We start from the raw sequence: 14881 nt of genomic DNA, 5'->3' as shown, positions 1-14881 counted from the left end.
CTTTGAACCATATGACCTAAATGAATGTGTTGCCTATTCAATTGATATACATTAATTCAATAATAATTGATGAATCACCTATAATCACATTTCTTATAATACCATTTTCTTTGAGCAAAAGAAGTTTATGAATCCCTAATCCCTAAACAAAAATTCTCTCCTCATTTCTTTTCTCATTGTAATTTCTTAGTAAACTATATATCTAAAATTAACTTATTACAAAGAAACATTTTTCTCATCAAAATACTAGACCTAAAAAATAATATTAAAAATTGTAAATAGTTATGAAATTTCAAACTTAAAAGTATAATGGAAAATGTGCAAATATTTATCCTTTGATAAAGGACTAGCTTAAAAAAATTAATTAATAATGTAATGGATTTTGTAACAGAGTTAAATCACAAAAACTTCATGTATGAAACTTGTTTCAAATGAGGAAAAAAAAAAAACTTGTCTCAAATTTAATAATATCATTTAAATTTAAAAATATTTTCATAAACTTTTTTATATTAAGCTCATATCAAATTACATAATATTAAAATCCTTGTTCTATGATATGTAAAATTGGAAATCATATCAAAGACAAAAGTTAATGTCTATTGTCTCAAATGTCCATGTATTAATTCGATACATAGAAGACCAATACTTTATTATGCAAGACATGATACTAAGTGAAATAGAAAAACCATAAATTAACTTAAACCATTTAGAGGACGTAGAAATATCAATCATGTCCAAAATGGTTGGTTTGACTCTGAGTCCAAAATTTGGATTGTTGCAGAGCTCCTCAATGCAAGTCATTTCTTCATGTTCTTCCACTCCAACAAAGTTATTCAATTATTATATTGAAAAACTTAAACATTTATATTTAAATAGGGATAATCAATTTTTCTAAAGTATAAAATTTTTATGTAGATAGAAAAATGGAGTAGTCTTTAGGTGTGACTTTTTGGAGTTTCTAGCATATTTCTAGCTAGAACTCGATGAAAAACATTGTGGCGAAATCTTGATTTGTGTTGTTTAAACTGGTTTTTTAACTACATATGTGGATTCAACACTCAAAAACCCCTGGGGCACTTCGATTGTGAAGAGTTCACTTGTCAAACTTGTGATTTCAATGAATCCATGCAGGATTCTAGACAAATTAGATCCGAAAATAAGTTGGAAAACCTTCCAAAAAGTCGGTCTTAAAGACTAGTAAAAAATTATGTTATTTAACTATCATATTTTCATTTTTCTAACATTATTTAAATAATGCTATAAATTTAAATAAATTAATTTTAAAGATAATTATATAAAATATTTACAAACATTAAAATATAAAAATATAATAATTTATAATAATTAAACATTTGAAATTAAATAAATTAGTTATGATGAATTTACATGTTTTATTTTTACTATAATTGATTTCCTTACATATTAGAAGAGATGAAAGAATCTTTGAAATATTTTGAAGGCTTTGTTGGACTACTTGTGTGAGCATAACTCAACTTTGGAACATGGTTCTTGAGGTTTGTAGGCAAGGTAGGGCCTAATTGAATCAAGAGAAACATAAATGGAGGAGAAATCACCACGTAATTCATTTTTTTTTAGTTGTGTAAGTCATAGTGGTCTTAAGAGAGTGCAAAATAATGAGGGAAACTCTACACTTTTTGGACAATAATCTTAACAAATAAGGACATCACTAATGAATTGGAATGATGTATTGCAAGGTGAATGAACTTGTATCAATAATAAGATTTGAATTTAAATATCTTCATATAAATGTAGATGAGCCAAAATACAAATCTATAAATATTTTTGCAATTTATTTTAATATTATATTTTAATGAATTGAAATACAATTAATGTCAACTGTCAATTAATCAGTATAAAAAAACGTCTAGTTCGTAAAGTAGCAAGATAAGAAATGCATAATGCACCAAGAAATCTAAGCAAATTCAATGAAATAATTAAATAAAAAAATAAAAAATAAAAATCAATAAAAAGAAGGATATACAAAAAAAAATATGTTTTTTTTGTACTTGCTAACTTGAGAAAACAAATTCTAGCTAAGTGACTATGATTGGGGAAATCTAATATGCATAATTTTTCAATGGATTACACATAGCCCTATCTACATAAGGCAACCCCTTGCAAAGACAAATTAGTTTACAAAATGAACATATGTCATAAGTAATAATTAAGCCTAGGTAAGATGAATAAGAATACTTTATATTAACCACCCACTTAAAACATAGTGACAAATATTAAAAAACATCAAAGAAATATGTAATGTCTTTGATCTAAAACTTTTTTTTGCTCATTGTAATTTTTTTTAATAAACAAAATTTTGTATTAAAAAATGGTTGTAGTAGTGTTATACAACAAATTAATACAAAGTAGAGTTATCAAGTTTAGAGTTAGACCTTTAAGAAGTCACAAAAAGCCAAAAGTGTCATCCAATAGCTTAACTATTCTTATCGTACAAATATATACCTATTGATTGGACATGTATATCGCTTAAAAAATTGTTCTAGGAAAAAGAACTTTACAATAAATTGAAAATCTTGAAATTAATTGAAATCATGCCCACTGAGGGCTTCGTGTTTGATGTTAGCCTATAGGTTGGATTCCAATTTTGTTATTTCTACCTCCACGTCATCTTGTTGTTGTTGAGTAGTCTCATCCTCTTCTACTTCAAGCCAAACAAAACTAGTGGAGGCATGTGGAGGAGGAGCTAAGGAATGTGAGGACTCTCCATGAAAGAACAACTCCTTTCTAGCATGAGACCAATTCATTAATAAAATTGAGAATCACTTCAAGTTCCTCAATCCTTTTTCTTTGGATGTCCATGTTCTTTAGTCCTCTAAGCTTCAATTTGATGGGATATGCAAATGATGTGTTTGGTATGAACCTGCGATTCCACATTTGCCTATTTTCCAAGTCCTCTTTACACCCATTAAACTTTATATTGGAGAGGGAAAGAGCTTCTTGAATTTCAATTACTTGATACTCACACTTGTATTTACATATTCACAAACCAATGATATTCATATAAACAATATCAATTAGATTGGCAATGGTAGCCAACAATTGTCTTACCACACAAAAATCCTTGCTCCCTTGCCAAAGCATCAACTCGTCCTAATTCAGACTTAACCAGGTCCTAAGTCAACAAATTTGATCATGGTGACGCTAAACCACCAATATTCTAAGGAGGTTTCAAATGTTAGCCAAGGAAAAATCACTAAAGATGACTCCTCTATTGCTATCCTCAAGCATGTTGTAAAGAACCAAAAACAAATCGATAGAATCCATAACAAAATACAACAGATCCAACATCAATGCAGTCAGAAGGAGGGAGTAATATAACTGAATGAAACTAATAATGAATATGGTGGTATGCCTACATGTGGAGGCCTTAATGTCATCATTTCACCCTTCTTGTGCACTACCAATTCTCCCTCGTCCATTATTGCATTGAATTGCAAATTTTTAGAGTAATTTTCATGGAATGTGGGACAATATTAATCCCACTGAATTTTTTTCTAAGAATTTCAACCAATACTCCATTTGTCTCATTTTCTTTTGCATCTACTCAGAATTATAGATTTTCAATAATTTCAAAATTCGTCATTATTACCATTACTCTTTGAACCATATGACCTAAATGAATGTCTTACATATTCAATTGCTATACATTAATTGAATAATTATTGATGAATCACCTATAATCACATTTATTATAATCCCATTTTCTTTAAACAAAAGAAGTTTATGATACATGTTAGCGCTCGAATTTGGCCTCAAGCTGAAGAAGGCAAAATCCAAGGCAACATCAAACCACTTAGCCTCGTAGCTAGCCCTACGAGGAGAGGAGAGGGCTCTCTTCGGGTCTATCTCGGCAAAAGGTCTTCAAAGGGTTGAGATGACCAATAAAGAACACTGATTTTAGGCTAGTAAACTGATAGGGAAAGTTTGATTTCAAATTTTTAGGGTTTTGTTGGAAAATTGAGCACGGCAATTTTGGGTGCGGGGATGAGACACAGTTTTTGCAGAGGTCTTTTTGGGGCAAGGTAGGAGATTGTCTTGATGCCTTTGAAGGAAGTGAATGGATAGGTATGACTGGTGAGGAGCTAAGGAGAGCAAGAAACCATCAGGAGTTCTCCTTAAACAGATGAAAACATAGATATTAAGCAAACTTAAAGGCAGAGCATAGAAACCATGAATTCTACCTTAACACTTCATTTACTTAATTTGCAGAAGAGAAGAGTAGGAAAATTATACACATAACAAACTTACAAGTACATGAGAGAAACACACCATCAACACAAATCACCACAGGAATCCCAAATAGTGCTGCAAAACCCTGGTCTTTCCTTTGCCAAAATTGCAGAGATACAAAGAGTAATACAGTCTAAGCTTATCCCTCAAGAGTCCAACCATGAAAATGACTAAGAAAATACATAATATAGGCAAGCTAACACATTCCCTTGGCTCTAGGGGTCGAGCTCATCATCCTAGGAGCTGTTTCAACCAATTCTAAACTGAGCACTACAATCTAGGCAATCAAAACAACTTGTCTCTATAAGTTAGGAAACCAATTCATTCACTAATTTTTTGTTATTTTATGAATGAATCTTCTAGAATAGGTAAAAAATTGTCATGTCATCATGAAAATACATTAGTTACATCAAAGAGGGTGAAAAATCCCATGAAAATTCAAAACTAGTCAAAAGCTGCGTTGTCCTGAGCTGTAGATGAAAAACTGACAAATTTCCCTGATGCGTAGCGTGCCATTTCTCAACGCGTAGCGCGTCTTTGAGCCCACTTTTGGGGCACTTCCCGGCATCCAAATGAGGCTCAAGTGGGCTTGTTGGAAAGGTCTGGATGCCTACTCTCCAGCCCAAGTGGAATTTCTCAATTTGGTGCCCATTTGCCTCTCCAAAAAGGCAATCTCCAAAGACTGCTTCCTGTGTGTCCAAAAAGTGGCAGAAGGTCATTTTTTGCTTGTTTTTTGACCTTTTGGGGGCCCAAACCTCAATGAAATGTCTTGGCAGTGGCTAAGCAAGTGTAATTTGTCATGAAAAATCCAAAAATGCAAAGTTTTTGTGAAATGGACCTCCCCATATTCAGGGTAGCGCGCGGCGCGCTACGCGTTGAGGGCAAAAACCTGTTTTTAGCAAAAAAAATTCAAAATTGACCACAATTGCTCCAAATTTTCTGAATTTTGAGCTGGGGGTGTATCATTGAGCACCATGATCCTTCAAGGAGGCTTCAGCCAAAATCTGAAGTGGATCGGGCCTTTTTCTCCGTTTTAGTGCCTTGGCTAATCGTCCTTTGAGTACCTTCATTTTCGCTTTGCACACATGCATGCGAGCCCAATAATGATTCTTCATGTGGCAGAGCATATCTTTGTCCCTGTTTGCCTTGGCTAGCAGCTTCTCTAAATGAGTGTTCACCCGAATGAGCATAGACCCTTGCTCAATAGGTGTCAAATCACCTGGTCTCTTGCGAGTTAAGTTCCGGTCTTCTCGGATCCTCCGCAACTCATCAAGAGTGTGTTCATCCTCTAACTGTTTGTTGCGCTGCTCTAAGTAGTTGATTGTCCAATTTTCCATTTCCAACTTCTGCTGCAACAAGTGATTTTCAGCCTTTTGTTGCTGAATGATCTCCTTTAGCTCCGAGCTAGGAGAACTGATGTCAAAGTCAATAATGTCTATGTCCAGATCACTTGATGGCCCCTCATCAATCATGGGCTGCTTTCCTCTCTCCTGTACCTGTGCTGTTGTCGAAAGCGAGGCCCCTTCCATCTGATGTGGAGATAACACTCGCTGTGCTGACGAAGAAGGCTAGACCACTTCCACCTGGTGTGGAGATAATACTCGTCGTGCAGATGCAAATAAGGCCCTGTGGCCTCTCTGATATGTAACACATGCTGGAGTGTTGACATGCTCGGGCTCTGGAATGTGAGACTGATGTGAAGGCCCTCCCTCATCATGGACAATCTCAGGGGGTGGCTGTGGCACCATGAAGAAGTCGCGAGAGATGAAATCCTCCCAAGCAATACCCTGTTGTGCCAACTGATGCATCACTATGATCTCGATCAGTGCATAATGATATATACTCTTGTGTTGCTGTGTGGGGTTCTTCCTTTGCACTAAGGGCACCATCCTCTCTATATTTCGGCACATGAAAAATGGAATGTTCATCATTCGTACCCGGGTGAAATGCATCAACAAATGGATATGGTACGAATATAAACGTGAAAATCTGCCCTCACAAGTGAAATAGCGCATAATGAGCCTCATCAAGGGTGCATACTCATCCCTTAGGAATCTGAAGGGAAAAACAGCAGTTAGGTGTCTCATACACCCGGGTTTGATATATGGTTGATAATGAAATCTGTCTAACTGCTGGCGCTTGTTCCACTCCTCCCCAACATTTGGTATCCCGGTGGCTTGAGCAACAATTTCGGGTGATAGGGTGAAATCCACTCCTGCAAGGTTCACATGACCATTGTGTAAATGTAGGACAAACAAGCGGACTAGTTCTCTGTGATGTTGAATTTGTGAGATCCGCTCACAATATCCAAAGCATGATTGATACTGAAAACATGTCATTGCAAGTGGACAAGCTTGCAAATGAGCCAAAGAAGTGGGCTCCTCCCTGACATGCCGACCACCTTTACCACCCTTGTGATGCCTCCTTGGCACTTCTACCTCCGGTGTTGAATCACTGTCATAACTCTGCTCATAATCTGATTCAGTTTCTGACATGGTTTTGAAGGCAAGATGGCTGAAATGTATTGCTGACTTTGCACCCAATTAACTGTTGTTTGACTTTTTCAAATGCTGTCACCAAGGGGACATAAATACAAGGGGATTGTTAGGGATAGGGGAACATGAGGGAATTAGGGACAATAAACAAAAATAAGGAATTTAGGGAAGGCAACATGGGAAATCATAATATTGTGGAACTTTAAGGTGGAAGTAGGGTTTGGGAATTTAGTAGGTTTTAAGGATTTTAGAGAGGAAGATTATAAAATTTTATGGGAAAATTTGAAGGAGAATGTTGATGAAGATGAGGGAAAAGAGGGATCAAAAATGGGCAACCTTGGACAACAAAATATTTTGAAACCCTAGCACCATTAAGTCTTTAAATCTTCCACAGCAATGTAGGGTTTTGACTTCTCATTTTCATGGCATTTTAACATATTAATTTCTCATTCATCTTGCAAAACCAAAACTAGCCATGGAGGAGAGGCCTACCTGAAATTTTCTTGAGAGAAAAGAGGATTTGGTAGCTTGCTGGCAGTTTATTGGGCGAAAAACCCAACGCATAGCGCACCTTGCCCAACGCGTAGCGCCTGAACAAAATTACACTGAGAAAATCGCGCTGATGCGTAGCGCGCCCCTGACGCGTAGCGCGCCCACCCTGATGCGTAGCGCGCCCCTGAAACTGCCCAATTTGCTCAATGACTCTTGAAATCGCCTTTGCAAGGATTCACTTGGCTTGTGAGAGGCAAATGAGTTGCTAATGAAGAGTGATGTGCTTTTATAGGCTCCCTTTAGATTTTTTATTTGCTCAAAACCCACTTTATAATGTTTGAGTGTTAACACTTTTTGAATTAATTGGCTCTGACTTCTGGTTTCCTTTTTTTGAAAAAAATTGGTTGAAATGATGATTTCTTCTGAAAATTTTTGCAGGGATGGCTTCTAAGATGCTTTGGCAAAGGAGACCAAGGCTGCACTTCAACATTTGGAGAATTTGAAATTTTGACAATTTTTACAAAAACGAGATAATGACCTTTGTTTTTCAAAAACAGAGTTTTGAAAACAAGGTGATAATTTAACTGTACAATGATGAGAATTATTGAAATGATGCTTTATGAAGGACATCCCTCTGGCCTGCTGGTCCTTTATGACCTCTCAAGACAAAAATTGACTCAACCCTAGACCTAAGACTTCGAAATTTAAAACAAGATGAATGACCCTTTGAAGATTTTATTTACTTAAACAAACCTGAACCAGCAGTGCCAAACAGGAGGGGAATAAAAGACACAAACTCCCTCCACCGGGGTTATGGCATGCCTAACGGAATGCAACATGATCACACTGATGGGACACCTAATCATGAAATGCAAAGAGCTTTGATCTCTGGTGGAGGGCTACTAGACCGACTCTAACAATACAAAATCAAAAACTTTGTAATAATCCCTAATCCCTAAATATAATTTTTCCCCTCATTTGTTTTCTCATTGTAATTTTTTAGTAAATTATATATCTAAAATTAACTTATTACAAGGAAACACTTTTCTCATCTTAAAGCTAGACCTATAAAATAATATTGAAAATTGTAAAATGTTAAAAACTCAATAAAAACAATAGTTATGAAATTTCAAACTTAAAAGTATAATGGAAAATGTGAAAATATTTATTCTTTGATAAAGGATAAAAAAATAATAATATAATGGATTTTGTAACATATTTCAAATCACAAAAACTTTATTTATGAAACTTGTCTCAAATTTAATAATATCATTTAAATTTAAAAATATTTAAAGCTCATACCAAATTACATAATATTAAAATCCTTTTTCTATGATATGTAAGATTGGAAATCATATTAAAGACAAAAGTTAACGTCTTTTGTCTCAAATGTCCATATAAAAACTCGATACATAGAAGAGCAATACTTTATTATGCAAGACATGATACTAGGTGAAGTAGAAAATCCATAAATTAGCTGAAACCAATTAGAGAGGATGTGGAAATATCAATCATGTCCAAAATGGCCAGATGACTATAGGTGGATTTGGATTGTTGCATAGCTCCTCAATGCAAGCCATTTCTTTATGTTCTTCCACTCCAACAAGGTTATTTAATTATTATATTGAAAAATATAAATATTTATATTTAAATAGGGATAATCAATTTCTCTAATAGATATATATATATATATATATAATGTAAATGGAGTGGTCTTTAGGTGAGACTTTTTAGAGTTTCTATCGGATTTCTAGCTAGAATACGATGAATTTTTTGTGGCCAAATCTTGATTTTTGTTGTTTAAACTACTTTTTTAATTGCATATATGGATTCAACACCCTCAAAACCCCTGAGGCACTTTGATTGTGAATAGTTCACTTGTCAAACTTGTGAATTCAATGATTCCATGCAGGATTCTAGACAAATTAGATCATAAAATAAGCTAGAAAACTTTCTAAGAATAATTTATAATATTTAAACATTTGAAATTAAATAAATCAGTTATTCAAAATCATGTCAGGTTGTGAGCCTAGGCCACACCAACCCTTGATATGCCTATATTTTTTCCCATGGAGTTTCCAACAGGTGACCTTCACATCATGGAGTCCCTTAGCAATACACCATCACCATCTATTCTACATCTTGAAAGCTATTTTTTATACTATATATTTAATTTTTTAAATTAATAATTATAAATATTTTTAATAAATTCATTATAAAAATATATATTGCTTTATTATTGTTGTTATTTTCTATGATTTTTTATTTTTTTTTTAAATGTGTTAGAAAACTGGAAAGAAAAAATTAACTAGCAACTCACAGGTGAGCAAGCTGCACTTGGAGACTGCACAAAGTAGATCGTACACTCTCATATTCAATTAATCAAAGATGAGACAATAAATACATCTCAAAAGAATAGAGAGGTGAGAACAAACTCCTACAACCTAGGAACTAATCCTAACTTAAGGAGTTACGTTACGACCATGTAACCATTTCTCCATTAATACAATATAATATTAATTATTTTCAATATCCCCCCTTAACGGAGAAAGGATTATCCTGAAGTCCTAACACCCCCCTAAATAATTCAAACTTCACTTTCCCAAGAGGCTTTGTAAAAATATCAGCCATATTGTCACATGTTTTATAGTATTCAATAAATTTTTCTTTTGACTGGACTTTTTCTCTAACAAAGTGAAACTGAGTATCTATGTGTTTCGTGTTCTTATGAAACACTGGATTGTTCGCCAGCTTAATGGAACTTTAGTTGTCACAATTGATGATGGTCGCTTCTTTCTGCTCTTCTCCTGCATCATGGAGAAGCCTCCTCAACCAGATAACTTCACATGTTGTTGCGCATACTGCTTGGTACTTGGCTTCAGCTGAAGATAAAGACACAGTGCTCTGCTTTTTACTGCTCCATGCTATTACCCCAGATCCAATACTGAATGCATAACCCATGATAGATCGTCGATCATCCAGGTTACCTGCCCAATCAGAGTCTGAAAAACCTACTAAAGTAACATCAGATGTATCAATGTATAAAATACCATAATCACAAGTACCATGAAGATACCTCAATACACTTTTTGCTGCAACCCAATGAATTTCAAGAGGTTTAGACATAAACTGGCTCAACACACTAACAGAGTATGCTAAGTCTGGTCTAGTTGTAGTCAAATATATCAGACTACCAACTAGTTGCCTATACAAAGTAGCATCCACCTCCTTAGAGCCATTGTCTCTACACAATTTCAGGTTCTGTTGCAAAGGTACTGATGTTGTCTTACACTGTTCCATTCTGAACTTTTTGAGCAACCCTCTAACATACTTCCCTTGAGTAAGGAAAGTCTGCCCAGAGTCTCTCCACACTTCCAGACCTAGACAATAATGTAAACTTCCAAGGTCTTTCATCTCAAAAACCCGTGACATCTGCAATTTGATTTCTTTGATTAATGCATCTACATTACCTGTTATAATCATGTCATCCACATACAAGGAAATCAAAATTATCTATTTGTGTTCATCATACATGGTATATAGATTTGGATCATTCTTACTCCTATGAAAACCATGTTGTAAGAAAAATGAATCAATCTTCTCGTACCAAGACCTGGGTGCCTGTTTTAAACCATAAAGGGCCTTTTTCAATCTACAAACTAAATGCTCTTGCCCTTGTTTAACAAACCCTTCAGGTTGCATTAAATAAACCTCTTCCTTTAAATCACCATTTAAAAATGTAGACTTAACATCTAACTGGTGTAGCTTCCACTGATGTTTTGTAGCTACAACAATTAACATTCTAATAGTATTCAGTTTGGCTACAAGAGCAAAGGTTTCTTCATAGTCAATTCCCTCTTTCTGTGAATAACCCTTTGCTACTAGTCTAGCTTTAAACTTTTCTATACTCCCATCTGCATTAAATTTAGGTTTGTAAAGCCATTTGCAACCTATGGGTATTTTTCCTTCAGGAAATTCAACTAGTTCCCAAGTATTATTTCTGATAATAGATTCAAATTCTTCATTCATTGCGACCCTCCACTCATGAGATTGACTAGATTCTTTATAATTTGTGGGCTCTATAACATCTAAAATGTTTGACATTAAAGCATAGTCTTTCAATCTGGCTGGTAGTTGAGTCTGCCTACCTAATCTTCTCGGTAATGGACTCACCTCAAATCTGTCTGCTTCAGACCTTAGCGGGCTCGACTTACTGATTGCATCACCTGCCTCTTCCTCTTTTTGCTGCTGTTGTTGTTGCTGCTGCTACATGTCCTCACTGTTTTCTTCCATCAACAATGGTCTGTGCCACTCTTCAAGGTTGTTCTTCTTATTTCCTTCCTCAGTCTGCTCATGAAATAACACATCTTGACTCGCAAAAACTTTATGAGTCAAAGGATTAAACAATTTATAAGTTTTAAACTCAGTGCAATATCCTACAAAGATGCATTTCATGGCCTTAGGATCTAACTTCTTCCTATCATCCTTGGGAATATGGGCAAAGGCTTTTGACCCAAAAACCCTTAAATGATTCATTGTAGGCTTATATCCATAAAGTGCTTCAAAAGGAGTTTTAAAATTGAGACATTTAGTTGGACTCCTATTTTTCAAGTATATTGCAGTGTTAATGGCTTCAACCCAAAAACCATTAGATAGACCCTTACCTTGAAGCATACTTTGTGCGCACTCCACAAGGGTTCTGTTCTTTTGTTCAACAACTCCATTCTGTTGCGGAGTGTGAGGTACTGTGTACTGTTGAATAATCCCATGATTCCTGCAAAATTTCATGAACTCTCCCAATTTGTATTCTCCCCCTTGATCAGAGCGGAGAATCTTAATGAATTTCCCTGTTTGCTTTTCCACCATATTCTTGAATTCTTTAAAGCATTGAAATGTCTGACTCTTCTTTCTAATAAAATATACCCAAGAGAATCTAGTGCAATCATTAGTAAAGAGTAGAAAATAATATGCACCACCTAGCGACTTAGTCTGCATATGTTTGCATATATCTGTATGCACAAGCTCCAGAATATCTCTTTTCTTCCTATCAGCATTCAAAGGAAACTCTTCTCTATGCATTTTCCTTGATGCACATCCATCACAATCTAAATGAATATTCTGAAAAGTAGGTAATCCATCAACCATACATTTTCTTTGTAGCAACATGAGATCTTATAGATTAAGATGACCAAATATTTAATGCTAGAGATTCTCGATTGTCAGTCTCGTTGAAGCTAGAGCTTGGTGTGGCATGCTCTTGATGTTCAACCTACACAGGCTTCCCATACGCACTCCTAATGCAACTAGTTCCTTCTTGTTGTCCTTTATGACACAATATGATTTAAAGAATTCGACTTGCAAGTCTTGATCTACCATCATTGAAATAGAGATCAAGTTCTTCTTGATCCCAGGTACATACATCACATTTTTAATATATCTAATATTACCATCAGGCAACATCACCGAAATATCACCGTACCCCTTGATCTGATAACCTTTGTCATCACCTAAATATATGTTAGCTCCACAAGCAGTTTCTTCAAAATTTTCAAACCAATGTCTATTACCTGTCATATGTGAAGATGCGCCTGAATCTACAAACCATATTTCAGACTCATCCTCCTTAATAACTGAAAGAGCATAATCAGCTAAAAATAATTGAAGATCATGATTGTGAGTTTCATCAGCAAAGTGCCCTGTGTGCTTTCTCTATTTATTTCTAGCCCCATCTTCCTATTTCTTAAAGCAAAACTTAGCTAAATGTTAGGTCCCTATACTACTAGTGTAACCCCTTATTTTTTTTAGTACAACCCCCTTATTATATTGTTTTCCCATGTAGTCCCCATATTGTTATTATTGTGCCCCATAGAAGCCCACTATTGTTATTATTGTGCCCTTACATTATTATTGTTATGTCGGCTCTGATTATATTATGACCCCTTAGACTCCTATATATAAAAATGAGGTCTTATCATTTGTAATCATCGAATAATTGTTCATTTGTGTAATGTAAATGAGGTTACCCCCCCAAAGGGACTTATTTTGAAGCGTTTATCTATCTTTTCTATTTTTTTTTGAGCTAGTTTCATAACATTTGGTATCAGAGCTTTGGATTCTAGGGTTTCACTGCTCCAAACAGGTCATCATGGAATTTTCACTATAACTTTTTCACTACGAAGTTTCAGAAGCTAAAACAAAAACCCATTTGACCCAAAATCGTTCTGAACCTTGAGTCCAAATTTCAGATCTTCACTCATTATAGTTTTGGAGATATGATCTAAGGAAGTTAAGGTTTTTGAAAATTCCAGAATTCCATCTCAAACATGTGATCGTGGAATTTTCGCTATAAATGTTTTTCTATGAAGTTTCAGACTCTGAAATTAAAACCCATTTGAGCCACAATTTTGATGAAGCTTAGGCCCGAATTTTAGATCTTGGTTCGCTATATTTTCGGCGATATAGTCCAAGACATTTAGGGTTACTATAGGCTCCCGAATTACATCCTAAACATGTGACCTTGCGAAAATCGTCATAACTTTCTCTCTGAGAATAAAATTGAAATTTCGTAAGAAGTTGCAGAGAGAGGACAAACTGTAGTTTTTTGTGTATCAGTTTCAGGTCCTAAGGTTAACACAGTGACACGTAGCACTTTGTACAAGTTCTCTCTATTGAAATAGTGTATAATCAGGTCATCGTGGGAGATTTAACATAACTCTTCCTTGCAGAATCCAATCTTGATCAGACTAGTGGGGTTAGAAAGAGGACTCAGAGGGCTACTGCAGGACGCAATTTCAGAACTTAGAGATCTGAAATTACAGAGTTACAATTGTTTCAAGATCGAGCTCCTAAAATCAAGAAAAGGCGATATGAGGAAGTTTGATGGCAAGGATCTGGTAAATTGGATACTATAGATGGAGCAATATTTTGATCTACATGAGGTGCAACTGTTACAAAAGGTACGTATTGCATCTTCATATTTAGAACTAGTTCAATTTTTATGGTATAAAGGGCTTTGCTCTCATAAACCACTTGTTACATGGTCAATTTTCATGGAGGAAATGGTAGCACATTATGAGGATACAAAGAGCAACACCTTCTTTAGCCAATTGATAAATCTAAAACAAAAGTGGTCAATGGCAGAGCTTATTGAGGACTTTCAAAAATTGAATATAAGGGAAAATGATATTCCAGAGAAGCAGAGGATTGATGTCTCCATAGGGACTTTAAAGGATAACATTCAACATGAGGTTCGTCTTTGGGAACATGATTCATTGGAGAAGGCATTCAGGTTGGCAAGAAAAGTAGAAAGCAAATTATGGCAACAAGGAAGTCTACCTCTCACAACTATAAAGATGGAAGTGTTATTTCTCCTAGCCTTCCACAACCTACAAGGTTGACACCACAACAATTGGAAGAAAAAAGAGCAAAAGGGCTTTGTTACAATTGTGATAACAAATATATTAAAGGTCATAAGTGTGCTGAGAAGAAATTATTTTACATTGATTGTGGAGATGAGGAAGAAAAGGATCAAGAAACGTCCAAAGAAGAGGATATACACCAGGAACCAGCCCTAGAGAAAGATGATCCGGATTTAAACAGGAACGCAACAAATTACAGAGATAACC

The sequence above is a fragment of the Pinus tabuliformis genome, chromosome 3_2 (assembly GCF_031772625.1).
Source record: "Pinus tabuliformis cultivar Carrire ecotype Pingquan chromosome 3_2, CPIR1, whole genome shotgun sequence".
NCBI lineage: Eukaryota > Viridiplantae > Streptophyta > Pinopsida > Pinales > Pinaceae > Pinus > Pinus tabuliformis.
The sequence above is the reverse complement of the archived record's forward strand: the minus strand, read 5'-3'. Positions refer to the sequence as shown.